Genomic DNA, 16,787 nt, shown 5'->3' with positions numbered 1-16,787 from the left:
TTAATCAATGTGTCATCTCAATTTGGGACGAATAATTTGAGACGGAGGAAGTATAATAAAATTATCCCTATCATTTACTGTTTCTTAATTCTTGTGCCAATAAAAAGTGAACAAGTAAAAATATATGGAGGGAGTCAAAATTAGAAATATTTTATTTTCTTAGTTAATTTTTATTTTTTTACTTATTTAAAAGAGAAAACATATCATTCACCCCTGAACTTGTCGTCATAATTTACTTTAGCACTTAAACTTAATTGATAATTATTTACCCTCTTTAACAACTTTAAAATCTATTATTTTCCTCCCTTCATGGCTTAGACCAAGTCAAGTCTGGGTGTTGTATAAATACTCGCGATTTGATTGCCCACATCATTAATGAATCAAATTTAACTCGATGCATATCAAATTATTTTTTAAAAATCACTTTTTTAAATATTTTTTAAAATTCTTCTTTCTTTTTTCACCAAACAACCACCACAGATCCGTCACCGCTGCACAACACTGCATCATCAACTATTTCTCCTCTACTTCGTTATCGTCGTTGGGTAATTCACCAAGCTCCACAATGCTACAAACATCATTAATGTCTGTCACTACAACTCCACAATGTCCATCACCACCGTCAACTCCACTCCATAATATTTACACCCAAAATTAATATCACCTCTGCCGCCGTCAATTACATAATTTCCACCACCTCCACTGATATTAACTTCAAAAAAAAATTAAAATGGTTGTAAATTTCACAACACCCATCACCAATAATTTCACAATACCCATCACCAACACCAATAATTTCACAATATCCATTATCAACACCAATAATTTTACAACACCCATCACCAAAACCAATAATTTCACAATATTCATCAACAATACTAACAATATCAGCTAAAAATTCGACAGCAAAAAATCATATGAAAATAAATTTGTACTGAAATTAAAGAATAATGGCAGAAGATTGAAGTGGTTACTAAACCACCATTAACACTGGACACTTGAATGAACAATTATGTTTTCTCAATTGAACATCCTCCACAAAATTTTTAAGGTATAAGGATTACACTCTTTAATAATCTCAAGTTGCTATTAAAATATTTTTTCTATAAAAAAAAGTTCTTCTCCTATTCTTTCTCTACTCAGTCTCAAAAAAAAAAAATTTTCTTGGCGTCATTAAAGAAAAGACTCTAATTTTCTCTGAATGCTCACTATCCTACCAAGAAATTAAATTAGAGTCTTTTCTTTATTTTGGTGAAATGGAAGAGGTGGGTGAAGATGGTGACAGAGTTGTAATGGAGGAAGTGATTGAAGAAGAAAGGTGGGTGAAATTGGGTGGTTGTGAACAAGAAGAAAGATGGAGAGATAAAATAAGGTGAAAAGAAATAAATAAATTGGGATTAGATTAATTTTTTTTACTTTTTTTTAGTTCTGCGCGAGTTTGAGGAGTGCTAACACTTTCTCCGTTAGAAGAGGTATTAAATTCACTTGAAACAACAATAAGGGGGTAATTAATTACCATACTGGCCACTGGAATGAACAATTATATTTTCTCAATTGAACATCCTCCACAAAATTTTTAAGGTATAACGATTACACTCTTTAATAATCGCAAGTTGCTATTAAAATATTTTTTCTATAAAAAAAAGTTTTGCTCCTATTCTTTCTCTACTCTCTCAGTCTAAAAAAAAAAACTCTTTCTTGGTGTCATTAAAGAAAAGACTCTAATTTTCTTCGAATGCTCACTATCCTACCAAGAAAATTAGAGTCTTATCTTTATTTTGGTGAAATGAAAGAGATGGGTGAAGATGGTGACAGGGTTGTAATAGAGGAAGTGAGTGAAGAAGAAAGGTGGGTGAAATTGGGTGGTTGTGAGCAAGAAGAAAGGTGGAGAGACAAAATAAGGTGAAAAAAAATAAATAAACTGGGATTAGACTAGTTTTTTTTACTTTTATTTTTTTCAGTTCCACGCGAGTTTGAGAGAGTGCTAACACTTTCTCTGTTAGAGGAGGTATTAAATTCACTTGAAACAATAATAAGAGGGTAAATAATTACTTGCAAAGTTTTGATGCTAAACTAATTTTGATGCTAAAGTAAGTTATGATGACAAGTTTAGGAGGGGGGTTGTATCTTTTCTCTATTTAAAATAAATTTTTAATTTTACTTGTAATTCTTATATATTAAGAGAGCACCCAAGAAAAAGGCATATTAAGAAAAAAATATTATTATTATTATTATCATGTTTTATTCTTTGCGTTAATTATTTATTCTTCAAATCATTTTTTAATACATAATACTCTTTATGTCCCAATTATGTGAGTTAGTTTGACTTGACATGGAGTTTAAGAAAAAAAGAAAGACTTTTAAAATTTGTGGTTGATACCGCTCAACTTACACGTCAATTAAGTGCAAGGCGGTCGTCGTCAATATATTTACTTAACTTTGAAGTCGGGGTCAAATTCACGAGGAACCATGTGAGTGGCGATCAAATTAATTTGAAATGATAGATACAAATTAAATTCAAACAAATGATACAAAAAGATAAAATGGGGGAGGTGAGTTCCTACACTAATGTTTTTTTTTTGAAATTTTCTAGTATAAATTCGGAGTTACGAATAATTAAAATTTTAACAATTATACGCGGATCTTGAGATTATGCGTTACTAAGGGAGTGACATGTCGGAGCTAATTATCAACATTCATTTAGTAATTCAAATATGGATAGGCTTGGTTATAGGTTTTGATGTTAGCCTTTCAACAAAACATCAAACTTTTACCCATTGATTCTTTCAAATACCTAATGGATGTGTTCGACATTTAGCAACCACAACCTCAATCAAGGCATCCCTATTTCTAGGATGACACCCATGGCATAGTTAACCTCACATTCACCCTTATGTCTAAGATAGTGAAAATTTAGCAAACTACACACATAATTGTCTATCATTGTTTTGGTCCCTATATCTCTCTTTCGAGGATGATATGAATTCCTAAAATTCACCCAAACCCCATCTTTCGAAGATGGTATTGAACTTTCTAGAGCTTGGAGCTTTCACCCATCAAATCCCAACCAAAATAGCATAGCAAAAATAGAACCCATAAATATGAACTACCAAATAAATGCTAACAATCACAACACACACACTCTTTAACCCTTATTCACACATAACCCCAAGAGGGAGATTTAGCTACACATAAGATAAATAAGCATAGATATACCTATATTCCCCATTGAATCAAAGTTGCAGAAGATATAAGCGAATGTTACTTCAAACTTGGCTCTCCCACAATATCAACAATGGAAGTGAGCAAATCTTCCACTTAGAAAGTCCCAAATGTATTCTTCATCCAAAATTTACACAATATTTTCTTTCCCAAAAATAGAGATTACAAAGTCTCAAGCTAAAACCTAGAAAAATTAGGGAAGAAGGAATGTGATGGAATTGAATGATACATGAAATTAAAGTTTGAGTCTTTTTGTTCAAATTGGGATCAGCATATGCAGTTACAGGTTTGCCCTTGGGCTGAACATTTTTGCCAAGTCGTGATCACGTACGCCTGGCTGCGACCGCGGCTACGGGACCGCGATTGACTTCCGCAGTCGCGGTTGATTGACCATCTTAACTGACGCGATCGTAGTAACTGAGGCTATTTCACTGCAGGTCTTTAGCTGTACTTTTTCTGCTACCTTTTGATCCTTTCAAGCTCCAATCTACATCTCTTTGTCTTTTCAACTCCTATACCTGCAATGAGTGGATATTAGTGCATTAAATCACAATTATGTCTCATCTACTCATTCAAAATAAGGTAATGCCCATTAATAATGAGTGATAAAATGATCACTCATCAGTGATCTAAAACAAGTCATAGATAATTGTGTGACTAAAAATTATTTCATTAAGGGTAAAATAAATATTGTAAAGTCAAGTTATCACTAAATGTAGAAATGTAATTTTTTTTTTAGACTGACTAAAATACAAAGTGTGTCATATAAATTGAGACAGAGAGATTAAAGAACATCAGTCAATAGTGGTAATATGGCCAAATAATCATGTTAATTATTAACTTCTTAATGAGCGTGTCAAATCAAATTGTTACAAGTAAAAGTAAATGGATGGAACAATTCTAAAATTCCTCATCTACTATAAATGAAATGATTTATTTTCTTCATACATCTTTACTTCTTCATTTTTTTATTTTGGGGTGTCCAATAATACTTTTTCCGTTTATAAAATCAATCGATAATTTATCTATTTTCATCCATTTTATCCTTAGTATTAAATATAATACATCATTCATTGCATTTTTCAAAGCAAGATATTTATTATATCTAAAGGATGATATAGTAAAATTACCCCTCTATTTATTGTTTCTTAAAATATGTGTCAAATCAAAATAGATAAATATTTATAAACAAAAAAAGTACCATCACAGAAAAATCTAATAATTATTTTAAACCATAAATTTTAAAAATCTTTATAATTCCTTCTAGACCAAGGAAGTATAAGTTTTAAGTTAAAATGTTCCTAAGCAAGCACTTGAAAACGTATTGTTTATTGAGAATAAATAATAAGAATAATTTTATGATATCACTCTTTGAATATAATAAATTTAATCCTTTGAAAAATGCATTATATAATAAAGTGGTATTTAATATCAAGAGTAAAATAAGCATAAATAAGTAGATTATACGCTGATTTTCTTAAACTAGATAAATATTATTAAACATCTTTTTTTAATAACATAGACAAGTAAACATAGACACAAAAAAAAAACTATATTAACATTAATTAATGAGATTTCAACATTTTTGACTTTTTGAAATTTCTATAAAGATCCCAAGTGCTTAGGTACTCGTTTGTTTAAGAATTTAGGGGAAATTAGAGTGAATTACTTAAATGATTATTTAATTATAATAAAATGTCTTTCAAAATTACTTTTAGTATTTATTTTATATTAGTAAAATCACTCAAGAGTAACTTATCTACAAAATCAAAAGATTAAAAGAATAATTATATAAACAGCCTCTCAAATTTGATAAAAGACACAATCTAATTACTTTAAAAACAAATGACCAAAGTTTGCATATTACTGTCTAATAAGAGGCAAAAAGGCAGGAGACAACCCTCCGTCAACATGCCTACATCTCCTATCTGCTATCTCCTGTATCAGCTACTTCTTCCGTGATTTTAATTATGTGATCTCTAATTAATTATTATAAGTTATTTATATATTAAAAAATTAATATTATTTAATAAAAAAAGTAAAATAGCTATTTATAATCATGCCTGCTTCATAAGCTACTTTCTTCGTGATTTTATTATATCATCTCTAATTAATTATTATAAGTTATTTATGTATTAGAAAATTATTAATATTTAATAAAAAGTAAAATAGATATTTATGACACGTCTGCTTCAACTGCTTCACCCAACTATTTTTGTATAGTAATTTTGTTGTATCACTTTTAATTAGATATGTCTGCTTCGCTGTTTCATTTGCGATTTTATTATGTCACTCCTAATTAATTATTATGACCATTTAAATTTTTTTACAAGTATATTTTATAGTAATTTTATTGTATCGCTTTTAATTAGTTGTTGTGAGTCATTAAGACATGTTTGTTTCGCTGTTTCACTCATAGCTTTACTATATCACCCATAATTAATTATTATGGTCATCTAAGCATTTGAAATTACATAAAACGTATTATAAATTACCATAGTTAACATCATCTAAGCATTTAAAAATTAAATAAAACATATTATAAATTACAATAGTTAACAATTTAAAATCTCTAAAAAAAATTAATATTTTATTTATGGAAATAACAATAAATTGCCACTCGGTATTTTTTTTTTCAATTTATAGCAATTGATGTGGGAATATACTGAGTATGTCGTTGTTGTTTGTTGTTATAGCTATTGATACCTTTTCTTGTTTCTTTCGACATCTGGTCTCGCCTCACTTCACCATTTAGCCTTTCATTGCTTTTTTTTTTTTTTTTTTTTTTTTCTTTTAGTTTTTTTTTTAATACTTTAAATGCACAAGACTTTACTTGTAATATTTATTTGAAGACTCTCAAACTATATAATTGTTATATAGAATATGTATTTGTATAAGATATGTATAGAATTTATATAAAATGTATATAGTAGTGGTATTGTTGTTGTATAGAATATATATCTAAATAATTATTGTAGCTAAATATTATATAGAATGTGTATAGATACTGTCTAATTATTATATACAATATGTACTTTTTATATGATGTGTATAGAAATTATATAATTGTTGTATAGAATATGTATATGTATAAAATGTATGTAAAAATTGCACCATTATTGTATAAAATATGTATATGTATCATTATTGTATAAAATATGTTATTTTAATATTATAAATAAAAATACGTATTTTTTATATGTGACTGATAAAAAAAGAATAACAATTAATTTGTATTTGATTATATTGTAAAAATATACTTTTCGTCTTGTTTGATTGTGAAAAAAATATGCTAATTAGTGTGTCTACACACATGCACGCATGCGCACAGACACACATACATACATACATATATATATATATATATATATATATATATATATATATATATATATATATATATATATATATATATAATATGAGTTGACTATATATTAACTATATATTTATTACATAAAAATAATCATACACACAATTATAAAAAAAACAACATAGATAAGCGACAAAAAAGAAGTGAGGAAAAGAGCAAGAACAATGATTGTTTTTTAAAAAAAAAAAGATTTGCAATAAAAAAATTAAGAAAAAAATAGACTAAAAATGAAAAAAAAAGAGAGTAAATTGCAATTAAAGCAAGCTAGTATAAACCACATAAATCCCCTCCCTAGTGAAAGTATTTACTTAAAATATCAGCTGACTTTCTCTCTCCCAAATTTGTGAAATATACTTATACATTAGGTCGACCCTCATACATTGCTGGATTGTATGAGAAAACCGATTAACCTATATTTATGGAAAGAGAAATCAGATACTATCTTTCTCTTCCTTAATTAACGTCATTAATTACTATCATTATATGGTGTATGATTAAATATAGAAACTAAAATTCAAATTTAAAAAAATATCTTAAACATCACAGTTAATTTTCTTCTTTGTTGAATTACTTTCTGGAAAGAAAAAGGTCGTCATTTACTTTCTTCAATTCTCCAAAAAATTAATATGAACATCTCCATATTGTTGCGTTCTTCGAGAGTTGGAAATTATTTATCAATCCTACAAAAGTGTCGCAATTATTATTTGAAAAAGTATAACCTTCTTGAAATTGATTGCTACGATCACGATGGAATTGAATATTGACGAAGTTCATAATAAAATTTAAGTAAAATACATTGTTGAAAGTAATTCTTCTCCAATTATCATAAGGAATGACAATGGAGTGAGGGTTTGCTTTGAGTTGAAGAAAAATATTTTCAAAATTTGTTAGTATTTTCATTTTCGACAAATCGAATAAGGATATTGAGTTTGATAGTGAAACAGGAGTTGTACATTGTATTGAAGATAGTGAATCTGATTTTATTGCGTTAACGGTCATTGAAACGCAAAATCAATATTCATTATACGTTTCAGAATTTGAAGTAAAAAACTTCATTACTGATTGCAAGAACACCGAAATAAAGGTTGATCGTCTTTATAAAGATAAGCAAACTCTGGTTGCGGTAATGGAAAAATATGCAATATCAAATGGCTTCAACGCCAAAGCTAAATAATCTATCAAACAAAGGTATGAACCAAATTTTTATTTTAATGTGTTGAAGGTTTTGTGTATGGTTATAATCTAACAGATGTTTTGTATGAATTGCTATGTTGATGTTGTTTTCTGTTTGTTGAATAAAGTAGTAGTAACGTATAATATATACTCATACATTTGTACGAATGTATAATGAAATCGTAGCAAACGCAAATTCAGCATTTTAATTAAAATCATAAATTTTATATCTGTATTATAATACATTGACTACCTGTTTATATTTGATGCAGCTATGTACTGCACTGTCGTAACAAAGACTGTAAATGGGTCCTCAAGGCATCTTGTATAAATCATTTGAAAATATTTATGATAAAAATATTTGATTCAGAATATACATGCAGTCTTAGTGATAGAGTACTGAATAACTTGGTTGCGATAACAACTTTTATGAGTGAATTTACAGCACCAAAATTAATTAATCATAAGAAAACACGCATACCTACGGATAAAATTGAAGAGATGAAGGTTGTTTATGGAGTTGATATTAACTGCATGAAGGCTTGGCATGCAAAAAAGAAGGCAATTGCGATGCTCAGAGGTGGACCAGCTGATGGATATCGAAAAATGCCCCGTTATATCTATACGTTGAACCAAGTGTATCCTGAATCGCACATTCGGATGCATAAGACATTAGATTATGAGTTTAAATACTTGTTTATTTCCTTACATCCCATGATAAGGGGTTTTGATTTTTGCAGACCTGTTGTAGTAGTTGATGGTGCTCATTTAAGCGGTCTATACAAATGAACCTTTGTATCGACAAGTAATGTTCCGGCTTTTGAAAGAATATTTTAGACTTTTTACTTAGGATAATTGTGTGTTTTCAAGCAACCATGGTTGTATTTAACATGGTATTTTAGTATTTTCAGGGTAAGGACTAAGTGTGAAGGATAATTTGGACAATCTGTGCAAAACAAAGGCAAATTGAGCAGCGATGGCTTATGCGACGGACCGTCGACCTTGCTACGATCCGTCGGTCTAAACCGTTGACAAAAACCAAAAGGCATAGACTCTGGATGGCTGCGACTATCCAGGCAATGGACCGTCGGACCAGCGACGAACCGTCGATGTGAACCGTCGCCATAAAATAGAAGGCACAATCATTGGAAGTCCTGCAATGATGCAGGCGACGAACTGACAACCTTGTAATAGGCCGTCGCACCACCCGTTGTCCAGAAGCAGAACATGGAGTCACTGGACACCCTGCGACAATGCAGGTGACAAACCGTCGGACCTGCGACGGACTGTCACTTGAACCATCGACCAAAACGCGGAGAATCTAAGTGTGAATTTTAAAACCCCAGTTTTGAAATCATATAAATACCAAGTATTAGGGTTTATTCCGCATCTTTTGTCTTCAGTTTCATACTTACTCTTCTATTGAGAGCTTTGTACTACTTGTCATTGAGATTGGAACCTAGAGATTAAGAGGTGATTATTAGTTTTCATATTTTCCCATAGAAGATTGAGAAGATCAATATTGTGACTTTTCTAAGTACTCTTCTGAAGTTATTTATGAACATCAATATAACTTTGATTTCTGACATGAAGATGAGTAGGTAAACTTCCATAACTAGGGTAATGAGAGCCTTGATGTAGAGAACTATTTTGGAGTTGTGAATGGGTTTGTCTTCTAACATCTATTGAATTTGCATGAATCTTTATTCATTTTAATGACATCTCTTGGTTGGAAACTTAAGAAGTGAGCCCATGAACTCCACTTGTCTGACAAGAAAGTGGATGTTAGGAAAAGAAGTGATTTACATGAACTCCATAGGTTTACCCTTTGGGTTAATAGGTTGATGCCTTAACATGATCAACCCTCATGAGAGTGTTATTGAATAATGCATGAACCCTTTAAGTTTGAGAGAATTAAAGGGTGAAATACTCATTAGGTTGAGAAACATGTGGGTAATCTTTGGAATTCAATAATTCTTGCAATTGGATACATAAGTTAGAATTCGAGTACAAACTCACAACCCTAATTGTTTGAACATCTTGGTGAGCATAACTCTAGTTAATTTATGATCATTGGAACTACATCTACATTTACTCTCAGTAGCTGGGCTTTTGTGTAACGCCAATACAAAAGAACACTGTTAATATTTCCAAACCCCCTTTATTTCAGAACCTTAGATCAACAGTCTAATAATAGCCACAATACTTAGTGAACACAGTATTCCCTATGGGATTCGATACCCAACCCAGTTGGGTTCTATATTTGACAGCGACCGCTTACTCTCTCGTATGAGAGTTGTAATTTAGGTGTATCAAATTTTGGCATCATTGCTGGGGAATACGGTTGTCAATTAAGTTTGTGTTTGTTAATTGACCTTTGGTCAAGTTTTCCAAAATTTTACTTTTGTTTGTTGTTTTTGTTCGTGCAGGAGAATTGTTGTGTATGCCAAGTATACGGAGATTAGGTGCACTGTTATTACCAATACATCCGAAACCATAACTTATTGGCAGAATGACAGAACTCTAAGATGCTGAGAGACTAGCCGCATTGGCTAAAACTCAACTAAATCAGCAGAATAATGGCCAGCAGGCATGTCACCCTAAACCTGACAATGATGATTTAAGAGATGATGACTTATTAGATCCTGCTAATCGAAGGCGTGCAGAGAATGTAGTTGTACCAATAAACAGAAATGTGAACAGAAACTGTCCTTTCAGGGCGAAACCTGATCGTCAAGTTGTTTAATTTGATCTTAATAATGATGAAGATGGAATGGACGGAGATGGTGCTACTAGAGATATTATTCCTCCACCTCTAGCACCAGGATCAAAGTTCAATATTAACAGTACAATGATCCAGCTCCTTCATCTGAAGAGGTTGTTTGGTGGACTCCCGGGAGATGATCCTAATATGCATTTAGTGAATTTTGTCACTATTTGTAAGTCTTTTGATAACCCGAGATAGAATGCCACCCGAATGTATTTATTTCCATTGTCTCTATCTAGGGAAGCAACATTATGGCTTAATAAGATGATGCCTGATTCCATAACCAACCGGAGGCAATTGAATGATGCTTTCTTAGAAAGGTTTTTTCCACCTTCTAGAAGGGTGTAGTTGAGGGACGAGATCAGAAACTTTAGGCAGCTCCCAACCAAAGCCTTTCATGATACATAGGAGAGATTAAAAAAAAGTTAACGCAATGTCTGAACCACAATATGATAGATATTTATTTGATGGATACTCTTTATCGGGCTTTGAAATCTATTATGAAGCCAGTTGTTGATAATGTTGCAGGGGGATCATTTATGGATCTCACATTTTAGGAGGCCTCGGAGATGCTTAACCGGATGACCAAACAAAGCAGATCTTAGCATACCAGGGATTCTATGGTAGCAAGCCCTGCTGTGTCTATTGGCATGACTGTGGAATAACATAAGAAAGAGGAAGAACGTGATCAAGACATGGCACACTTAAAGATGCAGATAGATCTATTGACCAAGCATCTATTATCTACAAAGACTGCAAAATAAAGGTTGTTGCGGCTAAAGGTAGAGTTGATTCTGATTCGGAAGAAAAGGTTAACTATTTGAATAATCAAGGGAGTTTTTGAGGCAATGGCCAAGGAAATCAAGGTCAGAACTACTACGACAAGGTTGGTTATAAGGTCAGGGAGCAAGGAAATTGGAAAGGTAAGAATGATAAAAGTAGGCTATATATACCTCTCGAAAGTAGAAATAGTGCTGCAACTAGCTCTGGCAAGATGTCCATAGAGGATATAATAGAGAAATTATTAAAGAGAGTTGAAACTACCAACTCTAGAGTGACTACCATGAAGAGCAATTTATCTTCTATGAGTCAGTTGGTGAACTCGCACTGTACCTCCATTAAGCAGTTGGAGCAACAACTGAGTCAGCTCTCGACAGCTTTGAATCAGAGGAAGACTGGAACATTGCCAAGTGACACCATTCAAAACCTACGAAATGATGGCTCTTGTATGTTTATAACTACTAGAAGTGGTAAGGTATTGGCAGGCCCTCCTGCGGGTAAGCCTGCGGTTGATATTATAGCCGATGATGTTGAAGAAGCAAAGATTTATCATTTGGTGGAGTCTAGGAAATTGGATGAGGTTATTGATGACACCACCCAACAGTCAGCAGATTGATGAGTTAAAGAAGAATAAGGGAAATGAGGCTGAAGTGGTGGTTACCACTCTTCTAAAGCCACCTCCTCCATTTCCTCATTGGTTGAAGAAGAAAGCCGACAACACAAAGTTCAGTAAATTTATGGCTATGCTGAAGTAGTTAATGATTAATCTACCACTGATGGAGGCATTAGAGCAAATATCTGGGTACGCAAAGTTCATGAAAGACCTCATCACAAAGAAGAGGTTGGTTAGTTTTGAGTAGATGGACAATTTATATCATTATGGTGCTATTTCCACAAGGTCTCTGGTGCAGAAAAAGGCAGATCCAGGAGCATTTACTATCCCATGCACTATTGGACCTCTTGACTTTGCAAAAGCTCTGTGCGACCTGGGAGCTAGCATCAATCTGATGCTGCTAGGTGTTTACAAAAAGTTGGGTTTGGGAGATCCCACACCCATTAACATGCGACTTATGATGGCGGATAGGTTGATCAAATGACCGGTTGGTATTTATGTGATGTGTTGGTGAAGGTTTCTATTTTTATATTCCCTGCGAATTTCATTATTCTAGATTGTGAGGTGGATTTCGAGGTGCCCATAATCTTGGGTCGACCTTTCCTCACAATCAGAAGTGTGTTGATTGATTTGAGAGCTAATGAGCTCTTATTCAGGCTGAATGATGAAGTGGTACAATTTGATGTCTGCTAATCAATGAAGCAGAAAAAAGAAATAAGTGTGTTTTCCATTGTAGATGTTATTATGAGGAAGAGCAGGAAGTACCGATAGAAGAGAAATTTATTATTGAAACCTTGGCTGCAATGTTGATGAATTTTTATTAGGATGGTATAGAAGATTATGAGGAGACTGTATGTGCCTTAATGGGCATGGGGTCTTATTCATATTCCCCCGAGAAGTTGGACTTGGACTTAGAAAATCGTCCTAGTCCACCTGCTAAGCCCTCTATAAAAGAACCACCTGTCCTGGAGCTGAAAGAGTTACCCAGTCATTTAAGGTATGTGTTCCTGGGAAGTGGGAATATACTACCGTTATTATTGCGGCTGATTTGGGTTAGCAGCAGATGGAAGCACTTGTTTCGGTGCTTCAAAGATACAAAAGAGCAATAGGCTGGACTATTGCTGATATTATTAGCATTCTTCCTGGCATCTGCACTCATAAGATACAACTTAAGGAAGAATGTACTTCTACCATTGAGCATCAATGCCGAATTAACCTACCAATGCAATAGGTGGTTAAAAAGGAAATTATTAAGTGGCTAGATACAAGAGTGGTTTATCCTATTTCTGATAGTAAATGGGTAAGCCCGGTTGAATGTGTGTCCAAGAGAGGGGGCATGACTGTTGTTGCAAATGAAAAGAATGAGTTGATTCCCCTCAGGCCTGTGACTGCTTAGAGAATTTACATGGACTACCGCAAACTAAACTCATGGACTGTAAAGGACCACTTCCCAATGCCCTTCATGGATCAAATGCTTGATCGGTTGGCAAGAAGGGGGTGGTATTGCTTTTTGGATGGATATTCTGGCTACAATCAGATCTGTATTGCTCCTGAAGATCAGGAGAATAAAACATTCACATGCCCGTATGGCACTTTTGTATTCAAACGGATGCCGTTTGGGTTATGTAATGCACCCGCTACCTTCCAAAGGTGTATGATATCTATTTTCTCGGATATGGTTGAGAACACCTTAGAGGTGTTCATGGATGATTTTTCTGTGGTTGGAGATTCATTTGAGCTGTGTCTGGAGAACTTGAGTAAGGCTTTGCAGAGGTGTGCAGAATTCAATCTTGTGCTTAATTGGGAGAAATGTTGTTTTGTGGTGAAAGAGGGCATTGTTTTCGGGCATAAAATTTCAGTAAAAAGGATAGAGTTCGATAGAGCCAAGGTAGAGGTTATTGAGAAGCTACCACCTCGCATCTCAGTGAAAGGGGTGCATAATTTCCTTAGACACGTTGGTTTTTACCGGAGGTTTATAAAAGACTTCTCTAAAATTGCAAATCCACTTTGCAAACTTTTAGAGAAGGAAACTAAGTTCTTCTTTGATGATGATTGCCTTAAGGCATTTGAATGCCTTAAGAGGAAGCTGTTTGAGGCCCCTATCATTATTGCACTGGACTGGTCAAAATCGTTTGAGATAATGTATGACACAAGCGGCGTTGCCCTTGGAGCTATGTTAGAGCAAAAGAAATAAAAATTATTTCATCCAATTTATTATGCTAGCAAAGCATTGAATGGAGCTCAGAAAATCTACACCGTCATAGAGCAAGAACTTCTAGCAGTGGTGTAAGCTTTTAAGAAGTTTCGGTCATATTTGATAGGTACCAAGGTAGTTGTACACACTGACCACGCTGCCTTGAGGTACCTAATGGCGAAAAAGGATGCTAAACCAAGGTTGATCCGGTGGGTATTGCTACTTTAGGAATTTGACTTTGAGGTTAAGGATCGCAAGGGATGTGAGAATTAAGTGGCTGATCACTTATCCAAACTCAAAGGCGAGCAAGCAGTAAAAGATGGGCTTGAGATTGATGATTTCTTTCCTGATGAAAAAGTATTGGCTGCAGTGTTCAAAAAAGTCCCTTGGTATGCTGACTTCGTAAATTATGTGGTAAGTAAGGTGGTACCAGAAAATCTTTCCTTTCATCAAAGGAAAAAGTTTCTTTATGATGTGACCCATTACTTTTGGGAGGAGCCGTATCATTTTCGCAATGAGTAGATGGTATTATTAGACGGTGTGTCCCAGAAGTAGAAATGCTGATGTATTGGAAGCAAGCCATGCTTCCCCAGTTGGAGGTCACCATGCAGGTGATCAAATTGCAAGAAAAGTACTTCAGAGTGGCTACTATTGTACCTGTTTGTTCAAGGATGCTTAAGAGTTCGTGAAGAGATGTGACCAATGTTAAAGGAAAGGGTCCATCTCAAAGCACCATGAGATGCCAATGTCTAAAATGCTGGAGGTAGAATTATTTGATATGTGGGGCATAGATTTCATGGGTCCCTTCATGAGCTCATTTGGAATGAAGTACATACTTGTTGTTGTTAACTATGTGTCAAAATGGGTTGAGGCTGTAACTCTGGCGGATAATGAAAGAAAGTGGGTTGTTGTATTTTTAAAGAAAAATATCTTCTCTCGCTTTGGGATACCACGTACCATCATAAGCGATGGAGGATCGCACTTCTGCAACAAGATATTCAGATCTGCCTTAGCAAAATATAGAGTTAAACAACATAAGGTAGCTACGCCATATCACCCGCAAACAAATGGGCAAGTGGAAATCTCAAATCGAGAAATCAAGGCTATCCTTACCAAGACTATGAATGCTAGTAGAAAAGATTGGTCTAGGAAGCTAGATGATGCATTATGGGCATATCAAACAGCTTTCAAGACACCTATTGGCTTGTCTTCATACCAATTGGTTTATGGCAAGGCATGTCATTTGCCGATTGAGCTAAAGCATAAAGCACTATGGGCGATGAAGCATCTGAATCTGAACTGGAATAAGGCAGAAAATATGAGATTTAGGCAGCTTAATGAGATGGATGAGTTCCGTCTTGAAGCGTATGAGAGAGTTGACCTATACAAGGAACGAATGAAGAAATACCATAATCACAAAATTGAAAAGAAAGAATTTCAGAAAGGTGACTTGGTGCTTCTATTCAACTCCAGGCTCAAACTGTTCCAGGTAAACTTAAGTCCAAATGGTCAGGCCCGTTTAAAGTTAGTCAAGTCTACTCATCAGGAGTAGTTGAACTTGAAAATGAAGATGGAAGTGTATTCAAAGTTAACGGGCAATGAGTCAAACTTTATATCGGTCCAAAGGACTCGATAAAAAGCATCGCTACTTTCTATCTCGATGAAGTATGAGTAATCGAGATAACTAAGTCGTGCCGCGACGACAAATCAGACGTTAGTGGGAGGAAACCCACATTAAGTTGTTGTATAGCATTTATTTAAGTTATTTAGTTGTTTGTTTTGTTGATTTGTGCAAGCTGAAGGGTTTTGGAAGTGTGCAGGTACAATAATGTAGAGTAAACAGAAGCTAAAGGAGTTTTGCGTGACTAACAGATCAATTGATGAACTATTGCAATCTCGATGGATCATCCCAAAAAATTATTGCAGCAATGTCCAGAAACCAAGAATTTGGAAAAGTAGCAACAGGATTATCCAATGGACCATCGCATGCTCGACGGACCTTCGTTCAAAGTTAGTTCATTGGATAGTCATGACGGGATGTCCGATAGACCGTCACATAGTCGATGGACTGTCGATTTCACCATCGCACTTAACCCTAGTTATGCGGGTCGAGTCAGATAAGTTTAAATAGCCAATCTTTTTTATTCTTATTTGATCCAAACGGTTTGAGATTGATAATTTGAAGATTTAAGTAACTCCCACTTGTTCAATGCATCTGTGCCTTTTGATTCTCCCTTCTAACTTCTCAACTCCCCCTTTTCCCTTTCTATTTAAATGCTACTCCCTCCTTTTTCATTTTCTCATTACAAGTCATAAGCTCACGTCACTAAATCAAATCTTCATCTGACTGTTCGAAGTGTATTGTGCAAGACCAAGTAGTAATTCAATACTGCAGCAATCAGGTATGAATTCTCCTTTTCTTTTCTTCAATATGATGAGAAATCAAAGAGGTGAAAACAACTCGGTGCATCAAAGTCATTTCTTTTGCAACTTTTATTGGTAAGGTATTGATGTTAGTCGAAGCGTTGCATATACTATCTTGGGGAAAGTCTGAGTAACCCATGGACCAATAATGGCAAGTTAGGGTGAGATATTATCGATCAAAAGGTTCTAAAAATCACCCTTACATGAGACGGGGGCAAGGTGTTTGACAAAATACCGAAATGAG

The sequence above is a fragment of the Capsicum annuum genome, chromosome 6 (genome assembly GCF_002878395.1).
Source record: "Capsicum annuum cultivar UCD-10X-F1 chromosome 6, UCD10Xv1.1, whole genome shotgun sequence".
In the NCBI taxonomy this organism is placed as follows: Eukaryota; Viridiplantae; Streptophyta; class Magnoliopsida; order Solanales; family Solanaceae; genus Capsicum; species Capsicum annuum.
Note: the sequence above shows the minus strand (reverse complement) of the source record.